This window comes from Euprymna scolopes, chromosome 22 (genome assembly GCF_053919585.1).
Source record: "Euprymna scolopes isolate OS-2025 chromosome 22, ASM5391958v1, whole genome shotgun sequence".
Taxonomy (NCBI): Eukaryota; Metazoa; Mollusca; class Cephalopoda; order Sepiida; family Sepiolidae; genus Euprymna; species Euprymna scolopes.
Window position 1 is genome coordinate 78,134,735 of NC_136503.1, and position 26,958 is coordinate 78,161,692.

General features: G+C 34.6%; 1 long non-coding RNA gene across 3 annotated transcripts in view; it reads right to left on the reverse strand.

Annotated features, from left to right (window-relative positions):
* Positions 1–6,167: 6,167 nt before the first annotated feature.
* Positions 6,168–26,958, reverse strand: part of LOC145243475 (uncharacterized) — a 129,562-nt gene continuing 108,771 nt past the window's right edge. For all 3 annotated transcript variants that reach the window (XR_013862888.1, XR_013862889.1, XR_013862887.1), the window contains exon 2: positions 6,168–6,579. This is a non-coding gene — a long non-coding RNA (uncharacterized LOC145243475). The remainder of the gene's footprint in view (positions 6,580–26,958) is intronic.

The window sequence follows — 26,958 nt, forward strand, 5'->3', positions numbered from 1 at the left end:
AAGAAAAATATGTTTTCTGGAATTATTTCCAAGTTAAGTATAAAGTTAAAGTCTCAAGATATTGAATTAATACAATAAATGTACTTAACTTTTCCTAAAAAAGTAATAATTACCCAAAACGTGACACTGGTAGGAACGAGACTTGTTTATCGTATCCAAAAAAAATATGGCGGCAAAACTCAAATATGTATGGAAGGACAAATTAGATATAATTTATTTTTTTATTTAAACTTAATTCCTGCATACCGAGTGACTTTATTTTTGTCGCAGACCCCCTCCCTTCATTTAAAAATGCATAAAAGTTAATTAAATTCATTAATTATACTACTGACAATTTATTTATTGCAAAAAGCGTTAGCACCATGATTTATTAATATTAATACAAAATTACAATTGGTTAAGAAAACAATTTATAATTATTGAAAAATTACACACTAAAAAAATACAGACTTACATTAAAATTTAGCAGAATGTCTACGTGAAATTTAAAATTGACAAACACAAACAGGCGGGTAGTGTACGAGAGGTGGAGAGTGGGCAAAAAAGAATAGTTTTTTTTTCAAGTCTGTGCATCGTACTTACCGACATTGAACGTTCGTATAATATTTACCATTTTTTAATTAAATTATTTTCTATGTTCTTCTTTTTTCAATTTATTTTTTTTTTACTTTATTTTCTAAGATTATATGAACATTATCTTACGTTCATTATTATACGTTCTTGCATGCAATGGAAATATTAGAATCTTACATGTAAAAATTACGTTAAAAATGTAAACGTGAAAAAGAAAAACTAATTTTTGCAATTATAATTTTTTGTGTGAAAATATTAAATAAACAATGATAATATTGGTAGTTCGATAAATCAATTTTTTTTCAAGTTATATCGATTTCGTTAATACGAACTTTAGGGGCTTTTTTCGTAATGTTCATGAAAAAAAATATTTTATTTATTATTATTGTTGTTAGAAATTGCGATGCTTTATTTACATAAAACAAAGCAAAAATAAATTCATGCGTTTTTTAATTATTGCTGAAAACCATAACTTTAGTAAAGGTATTTTTTGTTTAAACAAAATAATACATTTCCACTAAGATTTTTATCAAAATAATTGATTCATTATATTCCGTGATTATTATTTGATAAATACTGAAAATATCATTAGAATTGGTTAATTTCCTGATTTTTGGTGAGTTTTTAAGTAAGGGAGGGGGTCAAAATATTTATACATTTTGAGCATCGGCGTTCATTTTGCACGTACCTAATGGAACCCTGGTTGAAAAGCACTGGTTTAGAATATCTTCGTGGCTTTTTATCACGCCCAAACACATCATATTACTAGTGCTAGGTAAAGGGATACTGTGATTAGAGGTCAGATTTATAAAAACATTCTAAGTAGGGAATTGTATAACAATATGTCTTTTCACATTACATTTAAATTTCTGGATGTTAGTAGGGATTTGGAAAACAGGGAAGAGGGGTAAAATTCCAAGTACAAAAGCAGTTCGAGGAAGAAAAGCTATTGAAGTAGAAAGTGTTTGATATTTAGGGATCTGTAGCAAAGGGGTACTTATGTTGAGGGGGTACAAGTGAAACGAGCTCTTCGTAATACATTGTGTGGAAGTATTTGTAGAAAAAACGATTAAATATTGCGGCGATGGGACACGGGGCTTGAACATGGTAGACAGTGCGGAACCTATTAGTGTAGAGACTATTTGGGGGAGAGAGTAATAATTCATGAATAATAAAATAAGAATAATTAAATTACGGTGATGTTTTGATATCTGATTAAAAGTATTTGTATTTTGTCTTTTTATGTACAGCGAGGATTGATACGTAATTTATAATTAAATTTTACTAATTTATTACTAAACTAGCATTTCAGCCCAGCGTTGCCCGGGTGTTTGGATGTGTATGTTGAGCAAAAAAAAAAAAGTGGTAGTAGGAAGGCAGGCTCGAACCCGTACTGCAAAGGAGGAAAAGAACGGGGTAAAACCTAACGGTTATGCTGTTACGACCACCGCCAAACCGGAAGCGACATTTTTTATAATTAAGGCTAGACAATCTAAAGGAGAAGATAACTTAAAAAAAATATCGACGAAAAACGTGACTCCCCCCCCCCCTCCCTGTAGAAAAGTGCCTAGTTGAAGGGAAAGATATTAATGTTTTTAGCCAATTTTTCGATATTTGTCGAAATTTAAAACGATACTGATCTTGGTAAAATCCGTCGCCTCTACTGAAAGTTTAAGGCAGACATGCAAACATACATACATACATACATATATATTGATGACTAAAAATTTTCTACCCAAACTGATGAAAAAGCTTGCCCTATCTCTGAATGCCCTCTATGTAAAATTTCAAATATTTAGACCAGAAATTGTCTGAGTAATTTGAAAGAGACAATAGAGGTCAATTTTTTAAAACTTTGACCCCTATTATGACCCCTTAAAATTTATTGTTTTGGGCTCAAATCAAGTTATTAAGTAAGATCTATGTCCAAGGAACCTATATCTAAAATTTAAAGTGTGTAAATCCAAACTTGTCGGAGGAGTTTGGTAGAGTTCTCAAAGGCTGAATCGTTAAATTTTGACCCCTTAATCGCCAAATTTCTGGCCCAAAATCGATCACATCGATGTTCCCAAATCTCAGTGCCCTGTATATCAAATTTCGAGTCTGTAGACTAAAAATTGACAGAGTTATTGCGTAGGGAAATGTACACAGACACACAGATACACAGATACACAGACACGTTCACTTTTATAGATATATAGAAAGATAGATTATAATCCATATATTCATACGATAGCGTGTATGTTATTTTCTGTGTCACGCTTACATCCGGGTCGTTTAATTGTTATGTACTTCCATTTCTTGTCATAAATAATTTTACCAAGAATTCTTCATAGATTTTGGTTTCGGTTTCGATTATAGCTGATGGCACTCATGTCATTTAATTTTTTTCTAAATAATTTTACTGAGAATTCCTCATAATTTTGGTATCGGTTTCGATTTTAGCTGATGGCACCTTAGTAATCTATTTTATTTATAACTAATTTTATTAGGAGTTCTTCATAAGTTTTGGATTTGGTTTCGATTCAAGCTGACGAACCCAAGTCATATGGATATATCTTTTTATTTTTGAAATCGCAACTTTATAATATATAAAATCGATAGAACATTAACTCTATAATAGTATATATGAAATCTGTATCATATTTAGGCGTATTTTATGACCTGGCTACGTCGTGCGTCCCTCTTAGCTTGGATAAATACTTTTACAGTTTTAACAAAAAAGCTACAATAATATCAGCGCGTCCTCATTTACACTGAATATTTACAAAATGCCAACATCAACATATTAAATATGAATGAGTCCCCTGTGGAATTTCCACAGGTCCCGCTAGTTTGAATTATTTGGATTATTCCAACTACTGTTCCCATCTTGAGTGTGCCTCGCACAACGTTTTGCCCGAATTAAACTCAGACTTTCTTCATACGTATATTTTCGAACTCGGGAATCTCTCTGTCGAATTCAGCAATCTGCACTGATAATAATTATATTTGCTAACGAGCAGGAAGACCCGACGTTGCCGAGGGTTGAATGATGATCAACGAATGTTTCAGTCTATGATTTTTATGGTAATCGAAGTCGGTTAAATCGATTGATTGCTTGCTCTAATCGGGGACCCATCACAGTACACCAGGAGAAAGCTTCACATGTCTCCCCGCAGTGACTTATTCCACAATAAATTGTAATCTACATTGCACTGTAGAGAACCTACTGTTGATTTTATAAAATTATTTATATATATAACAGCTTCACTTTAAAGTTTGAAATGCAAACGTCAAATATCTTTTTCATTTTAATAAACACGTATAAAACGGAATTCAAAAAAATTTTTTTAACTGTATAAAGCTTACATCATAACGAGCATATTACTACTCGGAAGGTTTACACATTCATTTTAGACAAGATATCAAAACGAAAATTCTGAAATTGCTTTTGTAAAAAGTAGTCGATACATTGTAATAAATGACCATATAATACTTTGTTGCAGTACACTTGTTGCTTACCACAGCATGCAAACGTTTCCTATACTAAGATACATGGTTGTGGCACCTGTTCTGTAGACCGAAAATTGACAGTTATTTTGTAGGGAAATGTACACAGACAAACACACACATTTTCACTTTTATAGATGTATAGATAGATGAAACGACGGTTTGAAAAAGAAGCCATATTAGATTGTGAACAAACAGACAGACAGACAGGAATATGACTTTATTATTACTGATATGTGAAAATTCTACGTAGTCCCACTAATTTATAATATTAGTAGAGAAAACTGTAAAAAGAAATAGGTCTTAGTCATGGGTTGAAATTTATTTTTCGTTGTTTTGTATAGTTAAGCCCAGTTGTTGTTGAAAAATTCTTTGCATAACTCGAGAAATCCTTTGGTTTTTACAATGGATAAAAGAATGCCAAAACTACTGAAATGAAAGAAAAAAGTAAAAACCTATTTGTGTTTCAATGAAGCTTTATTCTATCTTATGCTTGTATTGTCACGGTCAACGGACCGACTTTTATCATGCGATGAATGAGAAAGCTTCCCGTGAAAAAAAAAAGAGGAAAAAAAATTAAAAAAAAGGATCGCCGGGCGGTTTTACAAAGAAGCCATGTTAGATGTATCTTTTAATGAACTACATGGATTTCGAATCAGACATGCCGACCTACAACGAATCTTTAACAATCAGATAACTGGCCTTTAACGAGATTCTTACACTCTGTATAATATGGCGTATTCCTTTTCAAATAATCAATGTTTGTGAGGCTCAACACTATAAAAAAAAAAAAGTGTTTCTTCTACCGTAAAAATAATTGTCATCAACCAAATGTTGAACAAACAAACAAACAAACAAAAATACATGGATGAGTTGTGGCTTTACAAAATACCGGCAAGTCGCATAGCGTTACATGGTCGTAAGATACGCTTAAATATGATATTTTAATACATGCACATTACGTATTTATTAGAGAGACAATTCTTTATCAATTATTATATTAAACCTATAATATATTACAGAACTTATATATATATATATATATATATATATATATATATATATATATATATATATATATAGAGAGAGAGAGAGAGAGAGAGAGAGAGAGCAATCAGCATACAACTCCCTACTCCCTACACATCTATTTGTTAACTTCTGAGCCACGCCTACTCGTGTATATATATATATATATATATATATATATATATATATATATATATATATATATATATATATATATATATATATATATATATATATATATATATATATATATGGACGAGGTGCTTTCAATAAGTTTCGGATGTGCATTTCATTGATAGTACATATATGAAACTCTAGTCCCCTTCGAAGTAATTTCCTCCGAGTGCAATGCTCTTGTTGTACCGTTCCAAGAACTTCTGGAAGTTTTAATGGAAAACCTCTTGTGCGAGTGTGTCAATAACCCTCCTCTCCTCAACTGTCTCATAACGACAGTCTCTAAAGTTTCCTTGAGCTTACGGAATTACCAAAAGTCACAGAGAGCGAGGTCTGAACTATATAGAAGATGAGCAACTGTCTTAATGCCCATCTTGGTCAAATAATTTGTGGCAAGGACGGAGCACCCTTGGGACAAACTTTCTGTAAATATTCTGCATCTTCAGTTCCTCGCGAATAATTGTGTATACACTGACATCAAACTGTACGCTCATTGTTTTTATAGATTCACGGTGGTCCTTATTAATGAAATTCTTTATTTGGCAAACAAACCCTGGTGTTCTGACTTGCTTATACCTCATACACTTCTCATCATTCCCCACAGACTTCCTGCCTTCTTTGCATCTCTTATACTACTCAAAAACTGATGTTCGATTCATGCAAGATCATTTCATACGTTTTAGTGGCATTTATTCATGTTTAAAACAGTTTTAAATTTTATTACTTATCGTTCCTCTAAAGTGTCGGCGCGGCCATATTGCTCCCCTTGCTGTTATTTTAGATCATTTAAGAGCAGCAAATATTAGTCTCCTCTCCATCAAGGCCAAAGGTTTTGGGTATATATATATATATATATATATATATATATATATATATATATATATATATATATATATATATATATATATGAACAAATGATTAATAAAACATGTTAAAAGACATCTTGAAAAAGGAAGCACAAGATAAGTGGATAGTCCTTAATCCGCGGAGTTTCGAAGAAATACTTCCCTTCTCATCAGAGGGCAGGAATTAGCAAAATGCGGGATCGGATTTTGCATGTAAAAGTATTTAATGAAACCACAAGTAAGTCACAGATCTTACTTGGTTAAAAAAAGGGTGAGGTAAGGGGAATAAGAAGTAACAGAAAAAATGATAAAAAGATTTCACATGAATGGATAGTCCGGTGAAGGGTAAAAAATCCAAGAATGGTAAAATCCAAACACGGTCGAATTAAAAACTTCCAATCCAACAGGTAAGTTCCAAAGAAATCGCGTAACTGGAAGATGTTCCAAAATGATCCAAAAGGCAGAATTCCTTGAAAAAAATCACAAATGAAATGAGTTCAAAATCATTAAAAGAAAAGTTCAAATGTGCACAGAAAAAGCACTGGAGAGAATATTTAAAACACGTCTGCCAAGGCCGGAAGAATCAAGTAAATTAAGGTTTAAAAAAAAAAGGTAAAAAGATATCCAGAAATTAAGAATAATGGAATTTTAACAAGGGTCGTTGATAGTGCTCAATCAAAGAGAGCAAATTATAATTTTTTTATTCTTTATGTAAATACAGTCACATCTTTTGAGGAGAGAAATGCCATGATTAGCAATAAGCAAAAATCAAATTTCTTTAACTTTTTTCTTATTGCCAATCATGGCATTATTTATCTCCTCAAAATTTGAAAAGGTCTAGTATCTTTTTAATTTTTGTATTTTAATATTTCCTGCCTGATGTAATCAAATATGATTGAAACGGTCTGCACATCGTAGCAAGATATGACTGTATTTACATAAAACACACACACACATACACACACGCACACACACACACACACACACATATATATATATATATATATATATACACACATATATATATATGTAAAGGGATGACAGGTGAATTTATATATATATATATATATATATATATATATAAAATGAACTAATTTTTCCCGTGTGAGTTTGACCTTAATAGGATTAAAAGTCAAGACATTACATGCAAATGTAATGTGCACAAACTGCAGCACATATCCGAGGTATGATATAGGCCTATTACCCTTACATTTCCTCGATAACCGTACATTCCTATATTTTTCCCGGTGAAAGTTCACTGCAAAAATCGGTTAGATTCAATGGAAGTTGCAACATCTTTTCTCTCTATTAGATTCCTCCTTTCCCGCACCCCATTTACACCGTATCGGAGTCGTTCACAAGGAACAGTACGAGGAAACACCGGTTTGGAATCGTACAAGGTTATTTATGGCATTTTTTTTTTTGTTTTTTTATTCTTCTTTCCCTGATTTATGCTTTCTGTTTTTACGCTAAAACTAAATAAAAATAAAAAAAATATAAAAAGAAAACGCGATTATTATTATTGTTTTCTTTTTGCTTTTTTTTTTTTGGTTAGTGTAAAACGCAACCTGCGGGACTAACCAGTTCTTACTTCCGGTTTTAACGACTCTAACCTTGAAATATAACTGTACCTTTATTTATTTATTGCTTGCAAGTAAACATTTAGTTTTACACAAAGAATGAATTCTTTACTGTTTATTATTACAACGCAACGATATCGTGAATTCACTTGCATTACACTTAAATTAAAACAAATAAATTCATTTAGAATTCGAGAAAACAAAAAAAAAATCGTTTAAAATTCGTTCCCTGCGGAATTGATATTTGTTTTTTAGTTATTTCATCACGTTTGTTTTCGGGGGGGGGGTTCGCTGTCGCCTAAATGATTCGAGTTCGAGCCCCCTCCTCAAACTTTTTTGGGGATTTTTAAAACACCCGGGAACCGCCGGACCGTTCATATTGCATCACGTTCATTTTTTAATTTTTTTTTTTTTTTTTTCAGGATTTTTTCTTGATAGTTTTAACATTGTTTGTTTTTATAATATTTAAACAAGGTTATTTCTTCGCTTTGTTTTCATTTTACCCCCCCCCCTCCAACCACACACGTATCTAAAACCCCTGGCAACGCCGAATACCCACTGCTAGTATATATATATATATATATATATATATATATATATATATATATATATATATATATATAAATATATATATATATATATTCAGCCACTCTGATGAGTTGTAGAAGACGAAACACGTGTCAGTGGGTAATTATATTTTAAAAAATAGTATATATGCCGCTCCCCAGTTAAGGGGGTACCAAATTTCTAAGGGAAAATTATTCCCAAACTCGCATTTAGGTAAAAATGCAATTTCGTATAAATAATTGAATTCATTCAACAAAGTATCGCTAAGAAAAACAAATAAACACACACACACACACACGCACATATATATATATATATAGCAATGTTTGTTACCGGTGGAGAAGTGCTGTGGAAACCCACATTGCTATAGTTTTCTAATACACTTATATTTATTTACCAGCAATGCTTCAAGCAAACTCTTTCCCCTTTATCTCTCTATCTCTCTCTTTCTCTCTCTCTCTCTCTCTCTCTCTCTCTCTATATATATATATATATATATATATATATATATATATATATATATATATATATATATATATATATAAATTCACCTGTCATCCCATTTTTTAAAGGTAGAATCGCTCGATGGTCGATAACACGATTCCAAAAAAGGCGCAAGTTGTATAATTATATAGATATAGGGTGCTCTCTGGTGGAAGTAATTTTTTAGCACGGTAGAGCAAGCCCACCTTCTTAGAAGCAGCCTTGGTAATGTTCGCCATGCATTTTTTTCAGTTCATAATAGGCTTAGTAATATTAATATCTTTTTAAATATGGTATACAAGATGAAAGTCTCATTGAAAGATGAGGTTGAAGGTCATCTACTTGGTCTGTTCGCTATGCTTGTTTACAAGCACTATGCTCTCTCACTCTATGGACATAAACTAGTTAAAATATACCAGATGTTTTGATGTACAAGTATTTTCAATGTGATTTTGCTCCCATAAAAATAATTGCTGTTGTCAACAAAATATTTTTTAAATAAATAAACCAACTGTGTCTTTTTATTCGTTAAAAATTGTAGTAATTTAATTCTTTTTTTTTAAATTATATTTTATTTTAACATATTATCTGTTTTATTACTGTTTAAATAATTGGTAGTTAAATATCCTTAATGTTAATAAAACGAAGGCATCTTTTTTTTTTAAAAGATTTATTTATTTATTTATTTAAATGTGCTTTGTTTATGTTGATGGTTAAATTGGGATTTGTTTACTCTAGCGATAGCAGATTAATCACCATTAATTAAAATGTATGTGAAAGGTGTATAACGTATGTATTGTGGGAAATGAAGTGCCCAGCCAACGGACACACAGACACATAACGGTACTCCTAAGCTAAACTCGATTATCGCCCTTTAACTCTGGTGATATATACCTGGCCACCAGAGGGCAAGTCATACGTCACTTCCTGTTCTGTATCACTTTTTCGCTGAACTCTTTACATGTCAAGATGTGACGATAACGCACTCCTGGTTAGCATGGCAACCCAACCAACTCTCCTGATTTACCCGTCAGCCTGTCATCAAATACTAACCGCCAGTAACGTTACTCTCTTCTCAACGAACTCTTATTCTTACCTTCTTTATCTTTATTCTTTCTCATGTATTTTAAAGTAAATGAATCTACATTCTTTCACTATCGCATATCGGTTTATTTCGTCTCTTTATTATGCGACCTTTTCAATCACTCTACTATTAATTAACAATATAGATTGGTTGGTTGTTTTTGTTTTACGGCATATCAACTCTTTTCAGGTTATTTAATGCCGAATCCGGTGATTTTGAAGAAATTTTTTTTAATATAATATATTTGTTTTTTGCAAGTCAGTTTCTATTTAACCCATAGTTCGGACCCTAACAGGTACTACCACTCCGGATCAGAGTGGACCTGGGAGCAATGGCAATTAAAAGGTGGCTCCACTCTCCCCAGAGCCCGAAAGCTGGGGCCTCACCATCGGATATAATTTAAGGTCTAACAATATGGAGGATGAGATCGTCAATTACATAAGCGGACCATCCTGTCCTCCATCTGAGTGTATCATATACTAGCGGGGGGAGGGGGATAGGCTTTGCCTGGTCGTAAAATACGCTTAAATATGATATTTTAATTTGTCCAGATTTCGTATATATTCTTATAGAGTCGTGATTTCAAAAGTAAACATAAATTATTTGGATGCCATCAGCTAGAATCGAAACCGAAATTAAAACAGTAGCATTCAAATCTGGTGATGTTACGAATGTACCAACGTTACAGGTATATGGACTGATTAAAAATAAACTAAGATGAATATACAACATGTATATTTTGGCGTGACGATGAATGCCCTGAAAAGGTCACTTCTGAATAATGTTTAGTTTTAAAAATGCAAATGAAGAAATGATCTGCAGCGATTTTAAATGGTACCGCTCTTTTTACCGTAAATTGAACTTATTGATAAGTGGGAAAAATGAAATGAAATACACCAGGGCAGGAACACGGGACCATTCGATTTGTAGTCGAATGCTTTGCCACTGAGATATGGGTGCAGATGTCAATAAGTCAGTTTTTTTTTTATAAGAAAAAATGATTTGCTGATATTTTATTATCTCTCTTTGTCTGCGTAAGTAAAATATTACCCTGTAAAAATTCATTTTTATAGATTTAAGAACGAAGGATTAGTTTTAGGATCGGATTTGTTTCAGTTTTCGATACTTATTAGATAAATTTCTGTACAAAACATGTCTAAGAACACTGCCAGACATATAAATTACCTTTGTGTGTAATTTACAAAATATAAGCTCAGCCATTTTGGAACCTATAAGAAAGGAACTCTCTCACACACACACACACACATATACACACGTACACACACATACACACACACGCATACGCATACACACACATACACATACATACGCATACACATGCACACACACATACACACACATACACGCAAAGTGACTTTTATATAACAGTAGAGATTTTTATTGAATGTTTGTTATATATTTATTTATTCATTCTATTTTATTTTTTGCATAACGTCTGCAGTCATCGAGCGATCCCATCTTTTGCAAAGGAGGGGTGGAGGGTAATAACGTACATAGTAAATTGAAATTGCCTTAGATCATGATTACTATTTATTTATTGATTAATTTTTATTTCTAGACAGGTCATCTTCAGAGATTTCTCACTGAGAACAACAGGTAGTGTTCCCTGGAATTAGAGAGACAACAAGTATCCCTGGATTTCATATTCTCGCCACCTCTGTCGGTAACTTTTACAAATGAATTTGCATCATCGCAACAGCCGCTTGGCATTGACTTCTCGCTGGCAATGGCAATTGGACTTTTGCAAACAATAAGCCCCCAGAAGGTCCCAGTCCTCTTCACATTAATTCAGTGGAGGCCTAGTTAGTGCTCGCTTGCTCTTGCTCGCTTTCTCTCTCTCTCTCTTTCTCTCTCTCCCTCTCTCTCTCTCTCTCTCTCTCTCTCTCTCTTTGGTCTTTCCGTCCTCCCCGACCTGTCTTGACTATTTGGTATGATGCAACTACCAAGTATTTTTTTTTTTTTTTTTGCTTTGTGTGTCGGGGAAAAATTAACTTACAGTTTGACAGTTTCAATTTTCTTGGTTCCATGCGACACATTTTTTTTTTTTTTTTGCTTCTGTTGAAGTTTCTCTATGACCGGTTAACATCAGATGCTCATGTGTATTCATTTCTGCATTATAAAGTTTTCCTTAAGATTTCGACTGTTCTTATTATTGCTATCCATTGTATCTTCTCGGTTTTCCCCTCATTCCAATTTTTTCGGGATTGTTCCCATCGCTTCTATGATTGTTAGCGTTATTTTAACTTTCTTCATATTCCAGATTCCTTTTAGCTCTCGAGCAAGTTCCGTGTATTTGCTTCGCTTCTCCATCTCCTTGATGGTCACCCTGTGGTCTGCTGAGGCGACGAAATCTACCAGCTGGCATGGTTTTTTCCTCCTTGTTAACTATTATGATATCTGGTCTCCTTTCTTGGCTAGGTTTCTCTGTTTGGCTGTCGATGTCTCATAGTATTTTATGATGTCTATTCTCAAGTACTGCTACCGGTTTGTGTTTATAAAATTTGCTTGGGTCTTCAAAATGCAGTTATTATTATTATTATTATTATTATTATTATTATTATTATTATTATTATTAGTTACTCGGTAGGAATAGTCACACAGGCCATCATCAAAGATTTCTCTTTGAGGACAACTTGTGGTGTTCCCTGGAGTCTGCATGATAACAAATCTCCTCAGATTTACAGTACTCTCCGCCTATTTCGATAACCATTACAGATGAATTTGCGTTCGTTGGTGGCGACCATTGGTATTCATTGGAATTTGGGTGGCAAAAAGCCTCCCCAAGGTCCCAGTCCCACCGGAGATCTGGCTAGTGCTTTCTCTCCTCTATCTTTCCCTCCTCCTTGACCCTCCTCGCTTATTTGGTTTGACGCCAGTTTTTAGTGACACAAAAAAAACATTCGAAGCAAGGTAGGGGGTTAACTTATAAATATACAGATCCAGTTTCATGATTCCGTGTGATACTTCTTTTCGTTTTATGTCTGTAGCATTTTCTGCATGTACAATTTGTGCCCGTAGGTCATTTGTATTAGTTTCCACATTCGAGGATTTTCTTTAATATTTCAACCCTTATCCTTGAGTGGCCTCTGGGCCTTGATAATGTGGTGATGCCTTTGTAAAAAAAAAAAAAAAAAAAAAAAAAAAAACAGTTTCCATTGATGTTATCCCTTGTATCTTACCAGCCATCTCTACTATTATCATTGTTATCCTGGCTATTTTTATCTCCCATATTCGTTTTAACTCTATGGTCAGTTCCGTTTTTTCGTCTCTTTCATCTTCACTCTGTGGTCTGCTGGAACGGCAAAATCTATAATCTGACAGGTATTTTCCTTCTTGTTAAATAGTATGACATCCGGTCGTCTTGCTTGGACGGATTTATCTGTCTGTATATCCATGTCCCATATGATTTGGAGACTTTCATTTTCAAGTGCCGCTTCCGGTTTGTGTTTGTACCACTTGTCTAGGTGTTCAAGATTCAGTTGTCTGCATAATTACCAGTGTACCTGCCTTCCCCACTTGATCGTGTTATTTTTATATTCTTTTGGGACTAGTTTGCTACATTTGCTTATTATGTACTTGTTGGCGGCGACCATTGGTCTTCACTGGAATTTGGGTATGAAAAAATGTCCTCAAGGTCCTAGTTCTTTTCGCACTCATCCAGCGGAGGTCTGGCTAGTACTTTCTCTCCTCGGTTTTTCTATCCTACTTGACCCTCCTCATTTATTTGGTGTAGTGCCAGTTTATGGTGGCATACATGCAAAAAGTAGAGGTGGCAGGATCAGAAGGGCGCATGGAGGCACCTTACAATTATACCGTCTGAGTTTTCATGATTTTATGTTATGTTTCTTTGCGTTCTACATCTGTAGCTGTTTCTCTATGTCCAGTTTGTGTCTGTAGTTCATGTGTGGTGTTAGTTTCCGCATTCAAGGATTTTCTTTTAGTTTTTTTTCCGTTGTATCTTCTCAGATTCCAATCGCTTTCATTTTTTTTTTTGTTTGTTTGTTTTGTTTTGTTTTTGTCAAAGTTTTTCAGTATTGATTCAAGCATTCCTACTATCCGTGGTTTTATTTTTATTTTCTTCATCTTCAAGATCTCTTTGTTTTTGCTGGCCAGTTCAGTGGTAGTCGAAGTTCCCACATAATTGACACTGAGATACCCCCCCCCCAAAAAAAAAAAAATGGAAAGAAATTTTTAGTGACATTTCTCAAGATTTCTAGTATTTTCCGCTCCTTTTGATACCCGTTGCAAATTATCCTACATTCTCGCAACTGTCCTTTACAACTGTATTCTTTCTGATAATGTCTGTGCGTCTTCTCTGGAATTTTAATGGCATTGAAATTAATTTTTTTTTAAATTAACTGAAACTGGGACCAAAGGACGGCTTGGCATCATACAAAACACGCCATTAATATAAATAACCTAAACGTCAAGTACGCAAACTAACCTACAGATTTAGGTGACAATGACAAACTACGACGAAACTGAAACGTATTGACACAACTAGCAACATAGATAAAAACATACAATGATCTTTCCAAAAGTAATGCACCGTTGAAGAGCTACGAAGATGGAAATTGTACCATTAAAACAAGCGACCTTTTGTGACCCATAATTTATTTTTCTACATAGTCACCATCATTGTAAATGCACTTTCGCTAGCGATGGAGTGGTATCTATTCATGAGCGTCCGCATCGTGCTTTGCTAATTGTCGACACTCTGAAAGCGACGAACACATCTTCTACTTGCATCGTTTTCATAAATGTTCAACAGGCGTCGGTGAATATTGATCAGTTCAATTTTCTGTGTGGAGGAATCCAATGGCGCATCTCTTCTCCTGACTCACGTCCATGACAAGAATTTTTTTCTTAGAGTTTACCCCCGTCAATATTTGCATCAGAGAGATGAAAATTAAAGGCCATTAATGCATAAGTTCAGTCATCTTAACAATGTAATTTGAAATGCCTTTTGATTTATTCGTGCCGAATATAAATAAAATAGGGGGCAATTCTTTCGAACGCCTCCGCTATGTAAAGCCAACGAATGGAAACGGATTCTGTCAGCAAGAGTTGATATATGATATACAAGAAAGATCTCACGATCCAGCACCTCTTCATCCACAGATCACAAAAATGATGGTAGCAGCATCAGTGGTCGCCAGATGAATTAATCGTAAAGAGAGAATGAATGGTTCGAGAATGGGCTACCACCAAAACGTTCACTGGAAGGAAACGGAGAGTACTGAAATCCTAAACGACGCTTATTCTCACACACATTTCTAAGAAAGCCAACGGCTATTGTCAACGAGGCCAACGGCTATTATCAACGACATGCTAAACGGCTGCTGAGAGAACGAAGATTGATTTGCAACAATGATTGAAAGAAGCAGTAACTACTGAAAATATGGGAAAACAAAGTGTAGTATCTGTTTAAATAATGCACTGTATCTTTGCTCTCCTTGATCAGTAAATGAGAAATCTTTCTCGGCTGATGTAACCTTTATTTTTATCGTAACCCAGATTGCTCCTTTGGGGGGGGGCGGAGTGAGGGAGATGGATTTTTCTTATATTAAAACTAGTGATGGGACTATTCCAATATAGGTGATCTAGAGATTTTAGTTTTACTGAAAGTTTAAAATCAATAAATATTTATTGTTTTATTATTACTACAAGAAGTGGAAGATATTTCTTAAACCAAAATCAAATGAAAAAAGATAATTTAAGGAATCGGTTTTGGCATCGGAAAATAGGCTAAAATATTTCCCATTCCGATACCAATTCCGATACCCCAAAAAGCTCCGATTTTTCCGATTCCCGATTTCGATTAATGGTCCAAACGCTAATTAAAACTGACCTTGTTTCTAACTCTGTCCTCCTAAGGAAGATATTAAATAAATAAAAAAAAACAGAAACCATCACGTGTTCTTTGCCAGTAAGTGGTCTACTTCTAATGACTCATACGAGAACTCCTAGTGAGTAAATCTCGTGTTCGAAACACGTGAAGAATAGTAATAGGTCGCATCTTACACGCTTTTATCTTTTCTCTCTGCTCTCAGCTTCCTATCTCTTTCGTCCATCAACGTATTGGGTGAAATGCGGTTTGGGTTAGCGTGGGTGCTCGGTGGTTGTACTGGTGGATGGATGGCGGGGGAGACATCCTAGCCTCGGTCGAGAATCCCGACGGGGAGGCTGGGTATTACCCCAGTATCTCGATCCCTGTCACGTAAATATTTAAATTAGTGACAATTCTGAGAGAGAGAGAGAGAGAGAGAGAGAGAGAGAGAGTAGGTTAGGGTGGGAATAATGATGTAAGTTGGAATGAATGTTACAATAACATGATGATGATGATGATGATGATGATGATGATGATGACGACGACGACGACTACGACGACGACGACGACATTACCACAAAAGTACATTCTCTTTCGGAATTTTTATTGGTACTTCGTCCTTTGTTTGCTTCTTCATTTCTCTCTTTCTTTCTTTCTCTCTCTCTCTCTCTCTCTCTCTCTCTCTCTCTCTTTCTCTCTTTCATATATATATATATATATATATATATATATATATATATATCATTGATCACTGTACACGCAATAACCCTTATCACTGAATGGCCTCCAGGCCTTGATAATTGGTGTCCTCCATGTAAAAAAAAATAAATAAAATAATATATAAAATATATATAATATATATATGCGTGTGTATGTGTGTGTGTGTATGTGTGAGAGTGTGTGTGTGAGAGAGAGAGAGAGAGAGAGAGATACTGACACCTGGGAAGAAACTGCGGTTGATCGTGGCGCTTAGCGAAAATTGTTTTAAAAAAAATGGCCGTGGTTCTCTACAGGTTAAGAGAATGGAGCGTGCAAAGCTGAAAAGGGTACTTCGGAGGTGAGATCTGGAATTTTTGTCAGGCACCCATGCAAATTTGGATCTGTGAAATGTGTGGTCGCGTTCTCATTTCACATGCAGGGTATGTGAGCCACCTAATAACAATAACAGACCATCATCATTCAATGTTCCACAGCGACCTCATAGCACGGTGTGTGTGATATGCAGTAAGGTATGCAGCTCTACATCTGGACTGAGGGAACACATGGTTGTGCACAAAAAACAATATTCCTCATCCGCATCCAATCAATCCCGTTAAGACATTGACTTTAGTGTATCATGTCTGCCATTGTTCCTGTAAGTCAGCTGCAGACCTCCAATGTCACCTAAAGACACACGAGAGGATACTTAACACAGTACATGAATCTTGAGACGGCAATTATCTGTGAAGATGCTGCAATGACCATCAATCAAAGAGAGCAAATTTTTATTTTTAATTTCCTAACATAAATATAGTCATATCTAGCTACGATGTGCAGACCGTTTGATCATTATTGATTTCATCAGGCAAGAAAATTTTTTAAATGAACAAAGTTTAAGAACTTTTTTAATTTTTGAAAATTTGAGAAGAACATTTTACCATGTCTAGCGTGAGGCATGGTTTAATATTCTTATGATTTCAAATCGAAACCCTTGACTGCTGTTGTTAAAGAAAAAAGAAAAAAGTTTTTACCCCCTCCCTCTATTTTCGTTTTTCTTTATTTTTTAACGGATGACAGCAGTTAAGGTTTTTTCCCTCCTATTTGAAACCATAAGAATATCAAACCATTATTTGTTTACTGTTTTATGCGAAAGAATTCCAACAAACTGCTTCATTACAAAGAAAAATTTTTTAATATAAGAGCTTAATATTTATTTATTTAAAACTGCAAAGAAAGTCAGAAAAACATTGGTACCCTCAGTCTCAAGCCTAACATAAGGGGGACCGGTTAATGTTAACTGATCCCCCTTTCTGCTAGGCTTGAAACCGACGATATCAATGTTTTTTCTGACCTTCTGTACAGTTTTTAATATATATATATATATATATATATATATATATATATATATATAAAGAATGGTATTTTACATTCCAATAGCCAAGTAGAAGAAACTTCACATGCCTCTCCGCACTGACTTAGTCCACACTGCATTATAGTCTACATTGCCCTGTAGATAATCTACTGTTGATTTTATAAAATTATTTTATATAATGGCTTGAATTAACGTTTAAAATTCAAAAATAAAGTATCGTGGTTTACTTGTGGCCTAAAGAGAAACATTCATTTCGAACGCGCCCCTATCTTATCAAATAACCAACTGTTGATTTTAAGAAATTGTTTTTTACATAATCACTTGAATAAAAGTTAAACGTACAATTGTCAAGTATCATGATTCAATTGTGCTATAAAAAAGGAACATTCATTTCGAACGCGCCCCTGTCTTATAAAATAATCTACAGTTTTTTGGGGGTTTTTTTATATAGGCTAGCTCTTTCTGCATCTGCGGTGATGAAACTTCTCAAATGCACTTGTGGCGTTAGGTTGTATAAAAGTGCTCCAAAAGTAAAGGCTTCTATATTGTTAATCCCAAAAGTTGAAGAGCAACGAAGACAGAAGCGGTGTCATTAAAACGAGCGGCGTTTTGTGTCCCATAATTTATTTTTCCACATAGTCACCATCATTCTCAATGCACTCTTTCCAGCGATGAACAACGGCTGTGCATGGGGCGTCCAGAGGGTGCTTTGTCATACCAGGGTTGTTCCAAAAGAAACCTCCTGTTTTTCTTTTAACTCAAAGTTATGAAGAGAAACGAAGACGAGAGTAGTACTATCAAAACAAGCGACGTTTTTCGCTCCTTAATTTCCCCCCCCCCATAGTCACAACCATTCTCAATGTATTTTTTGCTAAAGAAATCAATGATACATCTCTACTTGTGGCGCACGTTAACGACAGGGGTTGCTTTCTTAGAATCTCACACAGTCAATATCTGCAACAGAGAGATGAAACTTTCAGGTCATGAATCCATAAGGTCAGTTATCGTTATAATTCAATTTGTAATCCTCTCTGATCAATTCGGGCGGAATGAAATAAGGGAGCATTACTTTTTGAGCCCCCCCCCCCTCGCAGATGCGTATCTTCTGAACGGGCCTCTTTTAAATCCTTTCTATAGCATTTGTGTAGATAATTGCACTTAAGGGAACAGCGAGGATACTAAAAAGAGCTCTCGGTTGATTTCAATAAAAAAGCGGGGCAATGTTAGCAGCTGGTTTGGCTGCCCCATACCCGGCATTACAATCTTCAAAGGAAGAAAAATAAAAAAATAATTAAAAAAAAGTGAATATGCGCGTGCAGATGGATGTGCGTTCGTGATGTTTGTGTATGTGCGAATATGTATACGTGTACCTGTGCCTGCGCACGTATACGCATGCATGCTCGAACAGGCGTAGTATGCGCATCTACTCTACATATGTGAGTGTGCGATCGCTTGCGCGTATTATAGCGTACATTTTATGCAAGTTTTCTTTTCTAAATGCGAAGATAGATATGCGTGTCAGTGTACGTGTGTTTATGTGACCGTATATGTGAGTTTATGCGTGGGCGTGCCTGTGTGCAAATCTGTATGTGTGTACGTCTGTACGTGTGTATGATTTTGTGTGTCAGGAGGAAATGCATGTTTCCGCTCGTGTTTTTAGCTAGTGTGTATATAGATGTGTGTGTGTGAGTGTGTGTGTGTGTGTGAATTTGTGAAAGTGGGTAATTCCACTCTTTCGTAATCATCGTCGCATTTGCTGAGAGCGTTTTAAGTTAGCGAGCAAACAGTCACGTTTACTTTTTTTATTATTTAAGTTGGTCGCCTGGCTGGGTCACGGTCTGCTGCCCCAAATACCAAGCATCCAGATAAAGAGAAAGAGAGCTAACGTGCGTGAGAGAAAGAGGAAGGGGGAGAAGGGGAGAAAAGAGAAGAAAGGTAAGTATATTTAAATTAGAGAGGGGGGTGTACTTATGGGAACGACACACGAAGCATAGAAGACGAGATATGTGTTGAAAAAGGTTGCTTAATCGACTGTTTTAAAAGAGCTTTTCTCTAACTCGTCTCTCGACCAGTGAGGGAGAGTAAGGAAAAGGGAGAGCAAGGTGTTTGAGAGAGTCCGATGGAATTTGGAGATTGCAAATTGCAACCAACAAATAATAAACGCTTTATCGTCCCATTTAAGAACTCTCAACCCTCTCTTTCTCTTTTTCTTTATATCTCGCGGCTCGCCCGCATTCACTCTTTCATACTCTCTCTCTCTCTCTCTCTCTCTCTCTCTCTCTCTCTCTCTCTCTGTATACACATATATATATATATATATATATATATATATATATATATTTGTTTACTGTTTTATGCGAAAGAATTCCAACAAACTGCTTGATTACAAAGAAAAAATTTTCAATATAAGAGCTTAATATTTATTTATTTAAAACTGCACAGAAAGTCAGAAAAACATTGGTACCCTCAGTCTCAAGCCTAACATAAGGGGGACCGGTTAATGTTAACTGGTCCCCCTTCTGCTAGGCTTGAAACCGACAGTATCAATGTTTTTCTGACCTTCTGTACAGTTTATATATATATATATATATATATATATATATATATTACTGTTGAGCCGATTAATCTGAACTGGGAATCGAAATATCGATATCGAAATCGAAAAATTGGTGCCCGTTTACCGATGCCAAAACGATTCTTTTAATTGTCTTTTTTCATTTGGATTTTTTTAAAAATCTTCCATTGCTGATAATAATGATAAAATAATAAATATTTATTGATTTTAAAATACCAGTAAAACTAAAATCGATAGATCATCCTCCACAAGTGTAATCTTACGTTTAGTAAAATATATGCATATTTAACACGTGTTTGTTACAGAAATCAGAAAAAATAGAACTGTATAGTTTACTATTTAGAGACCTATAAAGAATCTTAATCGATAATCGTATTGGAATCGGTAATTTACTACGGAATCGGGAAAAATATTGGAATCTTCCCATCACTAATATATATATATATATATATATATATATATATATATATATATATATATATATATATATATATATATATATGGAACAAAGCAAGTTATGTGTTCATCAACGTTTCGACTTTATTGTGAGACTTCTTCTGTATGAATGAAATTAAGAAAACAAAACACCAGTACAAATATTTGAAAATATATTTTTGATGTAATGAAATGTATGACCTTGTTCTATTTCAGAAACGGAAAAAGTCGCTGCTTCACATACAAATTCTCCAAACAACAAAAGTTAATAACAAAATCACATCGTCACTAGACGTAGAAAGCTTCTTCACCAACGTCCCAGTTCACGAAACTATTGATATTATCGTGGACAATATACATACATACATATATATATATATATATATATATATATATATATATATATATATATATATATATATATATATATATATATATAGTAGAACCCCGTGATGCGGTGGGCCTAGGATACGTTTTTTTAGGTTACGATGTGGAATACAATCTTTTTCAGTCCCTGGTTACGGTATATTAAAAAAATAAATAAAAAAATAAAATAAACACGCTATCAGCTTACTCACAGTAGAATTTTCACGGCCCGTTGTTCTATCATTGTTGCTCAGCAACGAAATGGAAAAATAGCTTTGCCGATGATAGATAAATAAAAATAACGGTTTCGATTATCAATTATTCGTAATTATAGGGGGTATTCTGAGACAAAACTTAACTAAGATCATTCCCAGATTTATACATATAAAGTTCTGTAAATTTTAAAGAAAATCTATCCAGCCGTTTTGGAATCTATAAGAAACAAACCCTCACACAAAGAGACAAAATTGCATATATATTATTGTAGAAGTTATATATATATATATATATATATATGTGTGTGTGTGTGTGTGTGTGTGTGTGTGTGTGTGTGTGTGTGGTAAATATCCAGATCCGCTACTACAGAACACCGACCACTCTAATTTGCTTTTTTTATAGGTAATTGAGGTCGCTGACAACGAATCTGATAGTCAAACTTTATCGTTTGCATGGTATTTACCCCTGAACCCATGAACTACTTTCCACCATTTTGCAGCGCGCTCCAACATCACATCCGCCCCCCTCCGCTCGCGCCCCCAATGTAAACAGTAAAATCTTCGAAAAATGTAAAATGGTGTTCTAATTGCTAAATGTCGGTGCGTTACTTACGGAAAAACGTTTAACTAAACTGCAAAAGCACCTATTAAGCCACATAAGTTCTATAATTGAATTCCCCTCCCGCAAAAAAAAAAGGAAAAACATGAAGATGTTTGGTGCTTATGTTTCTGTAAACCACATTAAAAACTACGTGAGACAAAAAAAAAAAGTCCCCCAATTTGTTGTACTTTTCTTTAACTGTAAGTCATTTAAAAAAATGTCAGTCCGTAATTTTTTGATTGGTACGCAATGTGAGAAGGCAGTTTCCTAGGTGAAGCAAGCCGTCGTTCATGCTGCAGCGCACGCGCGTAGCGTAAACGGAAGCTGCAAAATGGTGGAAAGTTATTCGTGGGTTCGGGGGTTAATACCATGCAAACGGTAAATTTGCCCCAAGTTTGACTATCAGATTCGTTGTCAGCGACCTCAATTACCTCTAAAAAAACAAATTATAGTGGTCGGTGTTCTGTAGTAGCGGATCTGGATATTTACCGTATATATATATATATTAATCCATCTTTCCCGCCACTGAAAATCAACCCTACAATCCTGAAAAAAAAATTACTAATATGTACAACCGAGGTCTCCTTTTATGATCATAAGGGCAACATTTACATCCAAATCGATCAGGTAGAAATGGGGTTCGTATTGGTACCCAGCTTTAGCAACTTTTATATGTCTAAGCTGGAGAATAAAATATGTAATACTATTTGATAAAACGTCTATTTATCTTAGGTACGTCGACGATATTTATATCCTTTTTTATTATTTATAATAATAACGAAATAGAAAAACTAAAGGATCATTTTCAAACAAACTCCGAACTTGCTTTCACTTATGAATTAAATTCAAACAATAGTATTCCATTTCTTGACGTCCTCATAGACTCCAGCAAAGATGAATTCATTTATTCTCCGTATAAAAAAGACTATTGCAACCAATTCCTGTAGCTTAATCTTCAAAAGTGAATGTCCCAACCGATACAAGACAGCAATTAAAATAAACCTTACTAATTGATCTCCTCAAATAAAAAAATTCTACAGCGAACTAAAGAATATCAAACAGATCTTAATTAATAACCAATTCCCTAGTTTATTAGTAGATAAACAAATAAAACTAAGAAATTAGAAATCTAGAATAAACTAATAATAACCAAGTTAACAATCCCCACTCATTCCATATATTCTATCGCAACCAGCTACACCCCAACATTAAATCAGATGAAAAGGTACTACGAAACATAATACACTGATATATATGTCCAGTCAATAAAAATAACATTCAATTATAAATACTATAAGAAATTAACAATTGCTAACATTATAATTAAAAACAACACTTCCCGGACAACAATATCAGTCGCTGAAACCAATGTTGTCTACCAATTTAAATACTCCTTTGCGGAATGAATCTCAAACACTAATAGCTACATTGGACACACGACTAATACATTGTCCAAACGATTGACCTTACACCTTTCCGACACAAGCTCAATTTCTCAACACCTAAAACAACATGGCTGCCCACATTCCCAGTTAAGAAATGTTTTAGTTGAAAACACACAATTCATTCATATGGATTCAAACGTTAAAAGATTAAAAATATTGGAAGCACTATATATAAAAACTAAACAACCAAAAATAAACAATATAAGTTTTGAAAGTAGTAGTTATATTTTTAAATACCTAGGTACGTAACTATCCAATATATATTAGCAGCAATTAATTATTCAAGCACGTCTGCTCCAACAGGACGGAGTTATTCCTTTTTCGGAATTTTCTGGGTATCTGTTCCATTCGCCGAGCGGTTTTTTTTATATCAGCTGACATGTTGTATAAAAAGGCGCCCAACGTTCATTACCGCTCGGCGAATGGAAATATATTAAGAAAAATCGGAAAAAGGAATAACTGTCGTGTTCAATCAGACGTGCTTGAATAATGACTTGCTTCCAATATATATATATATATATATATATATATATATATATATATATATATATATATATATATATATAAGTCTTGGAAGCTTTTAACCTTTAAAACTAAACAAAAAACTTATTAAATTCTTATATTTTTATATCATTCGTTGGAAAAATATTTAAGTCATTTAATCATCTCCAATTGCTGAATCAATTACTTTCTTGAATTCACAATAGTCCTAATGTTATTTCAGGGATCATCAGTTGTCTACCAGGAAACACTGTTTCGGGGATTTAAAAACAAAACAGTATATTAATCATGACTCCCGAGCAGTGTGGATCAAACTCCCCCCCCCCTCGCACACACACAAAAAAATGTTCCGAATATTGGATTTAGTTTCCTGCTCCAGATTAATTTTGCTAACCTATACATGCTATCAAAAATGTCTTCGTTACCTGTGACACTCGATCTTGTCTTCAAATTCAAAATGCTTCCCATCACAGCATTATGCGACACAAGGATCAGGAAAGTGGGGTGATAAGCAAGCTCCCATAAAGAAGGGGAATTCTTGCCTAACAAAAACTGCCTGAGTATCCCTGTCGGCATTCCCCGATCTGGGCGCCTCAGGCAGTAAGCAATGAACTTACTCCACTCAAAAGCCAGGTGGCAAGGCTTGGGAGGGTAGACCTCCTGGGTGATACCAAGATGGCGTATCTTATCAATCCGACAAGTATTGGGCCTGTTCCTGTCGGGCTGATTATCAAGAACGGATTCTTGACTGGTACTTTATCTATCTGGTCCTCAACCAGCCGAAGAAGCAAGGAGACACTATCCATTCAAAATAGATAGGTATTTAAATGCTGCCCATCTCAGCATTATGTGACACAAGGGTCTAGAAAGTTGAGATTCAATCAAGCTCCCGTAAAGAAGGAGCACTCTTGCCTAGCAAAATTGCCTGAGCATCCCCATCGGCATTCCCCGGCCTGGTTGCCTCAAGGAGTAAGCACTAAACTTACTCCACCTGAAACCCGGGTAACAAGGTCTTGGAGAATGAACTTCCTGGTATATACTCAGACATCGTACCTTATCAGTCTGACAGGTACTGGGTCAGTTGCTGGCCCCCACCTGTCAGGCTTATTGTCCAGAACGAATTCTTGACTGCCACTTTACATATCCGGTACTCAAGTAACCGAAGCAACACGTAGAATCTACCCATTTAAAAGAAATTATATTCAAATGCTTACCACCTCAGCATTATGTGACACAAGGTCAGGAAAGTGGGGCGTAAAGCAAGCTCCTCTAAAGAAGAAGCATTCTTGCCTAGCAAAAATTGCCTGAGTATCCCCGTCGGTGTTTTCGGGTTGGGGCGCCTCTGGCAGTAAGCAATGAACTTAGACCCGAAAGCCAGGTGGCAAAGCTTGAGAGGGTGCATCTTTTGGGTGATACCCAGGTGACGTACCTTACCAGTCCGATAGGTACTGGGCCAGTTCTCGGGCCTGCACTTGTCGGGTTGATTGTCAAGAATGGATTCTTGACTGGTACTTTACCTACTCGGTCCCTAAGCAGCCGAAGCAGCAAGGAGACAATATCCATTCAAAATGGATATCTTTTTTGGATTTCTCTTTTTTTCTTCTTTTTTTTTCCTTTTTTTTTTCTTATTTATACGATTAGAATGAATCCACTATATTACTTATTACCCCCTGCTATTATAATTACTTTATTTATATATTTACATTCTTATTTATTTATTGGATTTCTATTTATTAATATATTCTGGTTAATTTTATACAATTCAAACGCATAAGGATAATGAAAAAAAAAATGCTTTATTTAATTGTTTAAATATTTCAGTTTTATCCTCACATTTTTTTAATTATCCTTATTACTAAGCTAGGAACTCGGGTATAAAATCTATTAATTTTAAGGTAAGCGACTTCCGTAAAACAAGTATATAGGACACGTAATTTTGGTGCGGCATACGAACTATTTGAAAATATATATATATATATATATATATATATATGGAACAAACCAAGTTATGTGGTCATCAACGTTTCGACTTTATTGTGAGACTTCCTCTGAATGAATGAAATTAAGAAAACAAAACACCAGTACAAATATTTGAAAATATATTTTTGATGTGATGAAATGTATGACCTTGTTCTATTTCAGAAACGGAAAAAGTCGCTGCTTCACCATTCTCCAAACAACAAAAGTTAATAACCAAATCACATCGTCAATAGACGTAGAAAGCTTCTTCACCAACGTCCCAGTTCACGAAACTGTTGATATCATCGTGGACAATATATATATATATATATATATATATATATATATATATATATATATATATATATATATATATAAGTCACAGTCAAATAGCATTTTCAATATATGTGCTGAAAAGCAAAATACGTGGTGTTTATTCACAGCTGAACATTTTGCTAATTGCATTTCATTTCCTCTGATGATATCCCATTATTGAAAATCCATGGATTAAGGAAATTAACATAACTCCCCTCTACATATTCCTTGTGTCAAACAATAAATTCTTAATTCGAATATATGTGTTTATATTTTGATTTTCAGAATTTTACTTTAACCATTAAACTTATATATATATATATATATATATATATATATATATATATATATATATATATATATATATATATGCGTGTGTGTGTGTGTGTGCGCGCACACACACATATACACGCAGGCGCTTCGAGGGCGTCTTAACTTAAATTGACAACGCTATTTTCTTAAATTGCAGATTTGGCAACTATCGGTTATTTTTAGTTCAGCTTGGTTCAGCAGTGCATCATGAAGAGACGCCCGAGCAGCTTTTGCAAATTGTGCAAATTTATTTTGCAAATCATAGTTCAGTTCGCTCATCACATCGTGTATCACATCGTGTATTACATCGTGTATCACATCGTGTATCATATCGTGTATCACATCGTGTATCACATCGTGCATCTCATCGTGTATCACATCGTGTATCAAATCGTGCATCACATCGTGTATCACATCGTGCATCACATCGTGCATCTCATCGTGTATTACATCGTGCATCACATCGTGCATCTCATCGTGTATCACAT